General features: G+C 34.6%; 1 pseudogene; it reads right to left on the bottom strand.

The window, feature by feature from the left end:
* Positions 1-732: 732 nt before the first annotated feature.
* On the bottom strand, positions 733-6,036 carry LOC141549898 (heat shock cognate 71 kDa protein pseudogene; annotated as a pseudogene).
* Between the last annotated feature and the right edge of the window lie 1,879 nt (positions 6,037-7,915).

Raw genomic sequence — 7,915 nt, 5'->3', positions numbered from 1 at the left:
AGCTCAGATGCAATTTTGAGTGGAGTGGACAGCTTTGCTTGAGTCAGATCCTTATGAGTCTTTAAAATATAGAGTGCTAGTTGTTTTGAGTACTCATTAGTTTCTCAGAACATAGTGTTGAACCTCAGAGTCCCTAGATCTGAGAACTCCAGTGCTAAATTTATTTTTATTATATTTATTATTGTTTAATGGTCTCCCCAAAATATCCAAGATTTCTACCTTGGAACTTCCTAATCCCCCTGGAATTTCCATAAGGGATACCTCCATTCTACTACCTCTGGCAAAGAGTCTCAGAGTCCATGAAAGGTAGCTGGGTGGCACAGCAAATAGAGTGCTAGACCTGGAATCAGGAGGAACTGAGGTCAGTTAAATCCAATCTCAGGCGCATGCTGCTTATGTAATAAGTCAATTCATTTTTCCCTATCACTTTCTTTATCTGTAAAATAAGATTAATTGTAGCACATATTTCACAGAGTTGTTTTTGGGATCAAGTAAAATAACATTTTAAAATCACTTAGCACAGCACATAATAGGCACTTAATAAATGTTAGTTCTTTCTCCTCCTTTCTCTACCTGCATCCTATTTCTGATAGCCCCCCAAAAATGTACTTATATTCCTAGAAGGGCCCTCTTTTTTCTACTGCTAATAATCTTTTTTTCCAATTTAAATAGAATTTATTCTCAGAACAAGAATCACATTTCCATTTATTTATTACTGTGTTGATAAAAGTGCAATGTTGTTTCCTTCTCTCCCTCTGCACACATTCAAGTTTTCAGAATGCCCAGATTTACATAGTAGCTTAAATATTTTAAACTACTACTGCCTTGGCTACAAATCTAAGTTCTTCAATTTTTAGAAAGGTATGTGGAAGGCTCTTTCTTCTGGTACATGTAGTCAACCTCTTCCAGAAGAAGCACCTTTAGATATAGCTACTTCATCCCCTGGGAACCCACCAGGCAAGACTCTTGGCATACATCCTGCATTCTGGTATGGCTTAGGGATGATGGTTTTGAAGATGTTCTCTTTCTGCCTTTACTCAAATTCTTCTCAGCCATCTTATTCTTATCCAGCCAGTTGATTATTCCATTACATTTGTCAAGGACCTTTTGTTTTTCTTCATCACCAATATTGCTCCACAGTTTTTCATCCTTCATAGTAGCCTTCATGTTGAAAGTATATGATTCAAGAGAATTCTTATAAGATACCTTGTGTCTCTGCTTCTCATTCTCAGCCTCCTGAACCATACATTCAATGTCTTTTTTGTTCAGATGACCTTTGTCATTTGCCTATGCTCTCATCCACAGCAGAAACATTAAGGATGTCATTTGCATCAATGGCAAATGTTACTTCAGTCTGTAGAATACCTCTGGGTACTGGGGTGATTCCTATGAACTCAAACTTGCCAAGCAGGTTGTTATCTTTTGTCATTGCGCTCTCCCCTTCATAAACCTGAATAAGCACATCAAGTTGGTTTTCAGAATATGTGATAAAGATCTGTGTCTGCTTGGTTGGAATGGTATTACATTTGATCAAAACTGTCAAATCTCCTCCAAAAATTTCAATTCTGAGCGAAAAAAGAGTCACATTCAACATCAATAATTCCTGCACATTTTCAGATTTATCTTCAGACAAAATGGCAGCCTGGACAGCTGCACCATAAGCAACAGCCTCCTCAGGATTGATGTTCTTGTTGAGCTCCTTGCCATAGAAGAAGTCTTGCAGAAACTTCTGAATTTTGAGGATGTGGTGGATCCACCCACCAGGATAATGTCATGAATCTGATTTATCTAGCTCAGCATTTGCTCTATCTTATTTTTTGGTAAGTTATGAGGTAGATGGAGTCACTTAATATGGTTTCTCATTGAATTTCTTGATCATTAGTTGGTTTACTATGAACTTCAGGGTTTTTTAAGTCTTCCTGACTTCAAATCTGGCACTCTATGCACTATGCCATCTAGATGATCCAACAAATTATTTTAGTTATTATTATTTCTTTCATCCATTGTGTGGCAAAATTCCTTGAAAAATGCACTTGCAATCAATGATCAATGATTCTATTTCTTTTTACTTCATTCTTTTCTTATCTCTCTATCATCTATCTTTGAATTTCATCATTCCACTGAACAACTCTTTCCAAATGCTAAATTTAGTAACTTTTATTTTTCAACCTCCATTCTCCTCCTCCTCTCTGTAGTCTTTGAAAGTATCATTCACTATTTTTTCCCAAGTACCCTCTTCTCTCCAGGTTTCTCCTCCTGCCTATCTGTATCACCACTCCTTATTTTTCATTGCTAAATCTTCATTGAGTTTAAACCCTTATACTATGAATGTCCCAGAAGGCTATGTCCTGGGGCCCCTTCTCTTCTTAATTTATTATTATCTTGCTTGATAATTTTTCATTTCTCTTATATTCAATTATCATTTTTATGCTGATGATTCTCAGACTTGTTGACTACAAATATATTAGAGGACCAAAACAGATAAAAGGAGACAAAAAGAGAAATATAGATTATATAAAGTTAACAGATTTTACACAAACAAAAGCAATGTGGCTTAAATTATAAAGGAAACAGCTAACTTGGAAAAATCTATGTGTCAAGTTTCAGACAATAGTTCAATGGAAACAATGGAAAGATAGAGAAGTGATCAAATATCTGAGAAAAAAAGATTCATCACACAGCAGATAATGAATATAATCAGAAAGTTCTCCACAAAAGAAAAACAAGCTATCAAAAAACAAAAAAAATATTTAAAATCTATAATAATAAGAAAAATTAGGGCCTGTAGTTCATGATGTAGGAAAGTCACACGGAGAAATCTCCCTCTATCAATTATAGAACTGTTGCCATAGTCTTCTGATCATAATACTGTTCCATAAGAAAACTAAAACAAGTGCATTATTTCAATATTGATGTAACTCTACAAATTTCTATAATAAATTTTCAAAATATTTAAATTTTTCACAAAAAAGGCCAAATTATGTTGAAAACAGAATGAAGTATGTTGAACTTTGTTCAAGGGAAATGCATTTGGCAGAAGGCAGGAAATTTAAAGGGCCTCTAAGAGCACTTATATTCTTCTGAAGAAGATTTTGCTGGAGCTCAGAGGTATAGCTTCACAGGTGACTTAGAATGTAAGCTCTGGCTCTTCAGGAAGCAAGTTTTTCCTGATACCAGTTAACAAGGAATCTGTCAGACAAGCGTGGCCTAAAAGTGGCCCAATTATTCACAGTTAGAAGGCAAGCCTTTTATGCAAGACAAAACTACAGAAGAGAGGCATCCCTCCTGGGCCATTCCATGCTGGGAAGATTCTCTACCCTTTTGTATTAACTTCAAAAGTGTTGCTCTTACCCTTGCTCCACAAACTTTTCTTTAGGAAACTTGCAGGTAAGGATAATCATGAACATGTGATCAGATTATACTTAGAAGGACCAAAGGGACACCTCTCATCCTGAGGCAGGAAACTAGGGTTTTCTATCCTAGTAGGACCAGTGATAAGATGTTCTCCACAGCTGGAAATTGATTATTGAGTCCATTCTGCAAGGTTTCAGAAGATATCTGTTCTAGTTTCTGAAGTGACATTAACTCTGGGTATCCATTTTTTCCTCTGAAAAATGAGGACCTTGAGCATGGTGATCTCAAATGCCTCTGTGAGTCTGGGATCAGGGTTCAATTTGATTCCAATTTATCACCACTTTTAGCAAGAAATGGGTTAACATTCTGTGACCTCGAGAAAAGACCATGAGCTTTAGGCTTTGAGAAAGTCACTTTAGTACTCTAAGGTCTCAATTGGATTTGGTGATTTGGATTGGATTTGGATCACTTTGATATCTAATGTGATATTCTGATTGTTGGGGGGGGGAATTGACTATAAGCCCTTTTCTCAAAGACATATAACATATATCTCTTTTCTCTTTGGGTTACTACACTACCCAACCTTTATCATCACTACCATGTAATCAGGCTTATTAAATGCCACACTGAAGTGGGAAAAAATCCTGAACACCTGATTATTAAAAATAAATTAACTAAAATAAGTTGTCAGATGACCTGCTTCATCGTTCAGGCTTGGGGGAGGGCCAACTTCATCTAGAGTAAACTAGAAGGGTCCTAGGACCTCTTTCCGTATAAATTAGTATCACATATACTGTCTCTTCCCATTGAATCTGCCCATTTATTCCAGTTCACTTTTTGTAAAGCTTGTCCAAGTTTTACTTACTTACTTACATACTTACTTACTTACTTACTTACTTACTTACTTACTTACTTACTTACATTTCTCTAAGGTAACTATTACATGCATTCAATTTCAATTTTTCTCAGCTGTCACCTAATGAGTCATTTTATAACTAATCCATCACTATTTTGCTGTGCATGGATATGGCTGAAAGCTATCAAACAGTTTTAGAAAGGATTAATTATGTTTATAGGTCATTTTGTTTTGATCCATTAGAAGCAATTATACAACTTAGGGATAACAGAGAAAAAAAATAATATATTATCTACTAAGGATGGGAAGGGGACACAGAATCTGTAGAGAAGTTCCATCCTAAATACATGATCAACTCTTTTTCTCATATTTTCCTAGTCATTTGTTTTATAATTTGCAAATCTAATAGGAATATTCCTGAAGTGATGCTAAATGTTCTCTCTAGATCATTAGTCCATAGCTTAATTAAATCTGAAGTCTTTGCCACCATCCAGTTATCTGGAGTTAAAAATGGATTTGAAAGAACATCAGAGAAAGAGCGGGGGAAAGCAAGACAAGCAGGCACTGAAAATATCTAGATTCTGTATTCTTGTCAATACAAAGTTAGGTGTGACCAGAAGTAAAAATGTATATAAAAAGGATAGCACAGGGAAGTCAACACCTATCCTCTTGTGCTTCCTTTAAGCAGTCCAGTCATAAAAAATAAATAAATAAATAAATAAATAAATAAATAAATAAATAAATAAATAAATAAATAAATAAATGAAACAGAGAAATAAAAGCAGATATCATCATACAAAATCACACTAAATCAGTTAGGCAATTTTCGCTGAGAAAATATTTATTTGGTGCTTTAAGAAATACTAAATACTTCTTTCACACACACACACACACACACACACACACACACACACACACACACACACACACACACAAAGCCTGTGAGGGATTCAATGAAGTGTTATTGTATTCATTTAATGCATGATTAAACTAGGACACAGAAAGGTTAATTAACTAGTCCAGGTTCACATAACTAGTAAATTCCAGTATTAGCACATGATTTTCCTGACTTTGAGTGCTATTCTCTCTACAATGTTATTTTGATTATTAGGTTATAGCTAGAATTAACTAATATTTGGAAATGTCTCATAGATTTTCTGTGGTCTTTCATGAAAAGAAAGCACTAAGAAAAGAGTACATACTATCTGATCATGGTGTTTTTTTGCAAATATATTCTGTTTTCCCTTTGAAAATCTACACATTCCATAACAGAGGTAGTATGGGGCTATGCTATTTGTTCCATCCCCTGTAGGAATTTGTCATTACCAATAGTGCCTCCTAGACAGACAGACCCATACCCATAACCTCACAAATTGAGAGGTAATATTACTTAGTAAATAATGTAGTGCATTTGAAGGTAGATAATACTTCAGTTAAATTCCCATTTAGAATACTTGTCCTTGGCTTAGTTTCTTCATTTTTAAAATGAGAAGGTTGACCTAAAGGGTCTAATGTCCCTTCTGGATCTATGATCTTACATCCTAAAACATCATTCTTGGAAACTGTAGTATCATCTGTCTGTGTTACAAGTAGAAGATTTAGCTACTGTTTTATTCTGATCTCATAAGCAAGATGTTGATATTTTCATTCAATGAAAATGCCTAACAAGAATCAACTTTCTTTGAAATGAGTAAGAAACTCAATATCTCTCATTACTTCTTCTTTCTTCCACTTTGGATAAATTCAGCTGAAGTAGTAAGCTACCCTGTTAATTTTTTTTTTTTTAATTTACCTGAAAGTGCTAAGTGACTTTCTTTCACCTCCATTTCTTTAAGGCTCCTTTGCTGACACCTACTGGCTCTTCCTTAGCTTATATAGAAATATGGGCTAGGTGTGGCAGGAATTCTTTAAGCAGAATTATCACATGGTCTGAAGTCATTTTTAACTTATTTTCAATGAGAAATGCATGGAATTGAAGAATATTACTTCCAGATAATGTATTGTCAAAAGATTATGTTCTTTCTGATACACACACACACACACACACACACACACACACTCAAAAATCTTTGAGAATAAGAAGAAAAAGAAAACCTTCAGCTTCATATTTTAAAAGGCATAATATTTAATTAAAATGTATTATAACCACTTTGATATCAGTTGACATATTCCTGCTGAAAGGTCTTTAGGATTAGCAGATCAGGAAAGATGAAAAATTTTGTGTAAATCAATTAGACAGCTTCCACTGAGAAGTTAATGGGAAGTGTTCAGCCATCAGCATTATAATTGCAACCTGTTGTTTATAAGCATTTCTACTCTAAATTTAATGTGAGCTCTAATAGTTAACCAAATATAATTATGTTATTACTTATACTTAAAGATATAATTTAAATGTACGTCATAAAATGGAGATGGAAGGACCTTAAAGATCATCAAATCTAAGCTTTTCATTTTACATATGAGGAAATAAGAGATCCAGTAACGTTAGATCAGGACAAGAAACAGCCAGGTCTTTTGATTCCCAGGCCAATGTTCTTCCAAATGCACACTATTGTGCATAATTTTTTAGATAATTCTTTATCAGTTGGAACTGATTATTTCTGTTACCATCACAACTCACACACAGAGGTATATTAAGGCCTGATCTGTGACAGTCATAGGTCAGTGGGATGCTTATATGAACAAAATGACACTCAGCTTGAATTGAACAAATTCTTAGATATTGTCATTAATTTCTTGGGAATCAGATGGCCAACAGAACAATGATCTCCAGACACCACATTTATGATACAACCCAGCTTACAATAAAGAAAAAAGAAAATGTATCTACACATACACAGAGAAAAGTAATGAAGCCCATAACTATATAAGGGCTGTAAGAATAGGGAGAAAGAGTTTTCATGTAATTAGAGTAGATGACTGTTGCATTCTTTTCCAACTCTGACATATCTATCAGTCTGGAATTTTCTGGACAGCAGGACAGTGAAATTTAGAAGAGCCTAGAGAGAAAAGAAGTCTATAGAGTCAATAAAGGACAATCCATCAAAAATGCATGTATCCAGGTCTTCATCATCAAAGGTTCTTAGAAAGAAACTCAATATCTCATCTCATCAAATCCATAAATGAAGATCTGATTCTTATATAGAATGGACTTAATGATCTCTATGATCTTCTCCAGTTCCCAAATTGTATGATTCTATATCTCTGTGAGTGTAAGGTCCATAGGGAGAATGAGGATCAAGAAGCCCAAATTGCCTGTTCTACCACCCTCCCCATCTTTTTTCAGAGATTAGGATCTATAAGTATAGATCACTGAAGATGCCAGATTTGGGGAAGCGTTGATTTTTGCCGAATTTTTACCCCATGTGTTTTATTCTTATTTTATAAAGGGATAGTTCTCTGAGTTTATTGGAATGGACTATACTAGAAAATGTCAGTGTTGTGAAAATAAAAGATAAAAAAAATTATGTTGGGAATTCTTTTCAGGTAAAGGTTGAAGTTGATAGTATGAGGTCCCCTGCAACTCTAAACTTCTGTGATTTTAGTGACAATATGAACAGTCAGGAAAATAAAACTTATTAGAAAACCAAGGGTCACAATGGACATATATAATATGAAGGCAATAAGGGAAGAGATGACAATAAAGACTCTGAGGACAGTAAGAGAAGTAAATAAAAGGGAAGAGCAAGCAAACCTCTGAGAACA

This window comes from Sminthopsis crassicaudata, chromosome 1, assembly GCF_048593235.1.
Source record: "Sminthopsis crassicaudata isolate SCR6 chromosome 1, ASM4859323v1, whole genome shotgun sequence".
Taxonomy (NCBI): domain Eukaryota; kingdom Metazoa; phylum Chordata; class Mammalia; order Dasyuromorphia; family Dasyuridae; genus Sminthopsis; species Sminthopsis crassicaudata.
The sequence above is the reverse complement of the archived record's forward strand: the minus strand, read 5'-3'. Positions and strand labels throughout refer to the sequence as shown.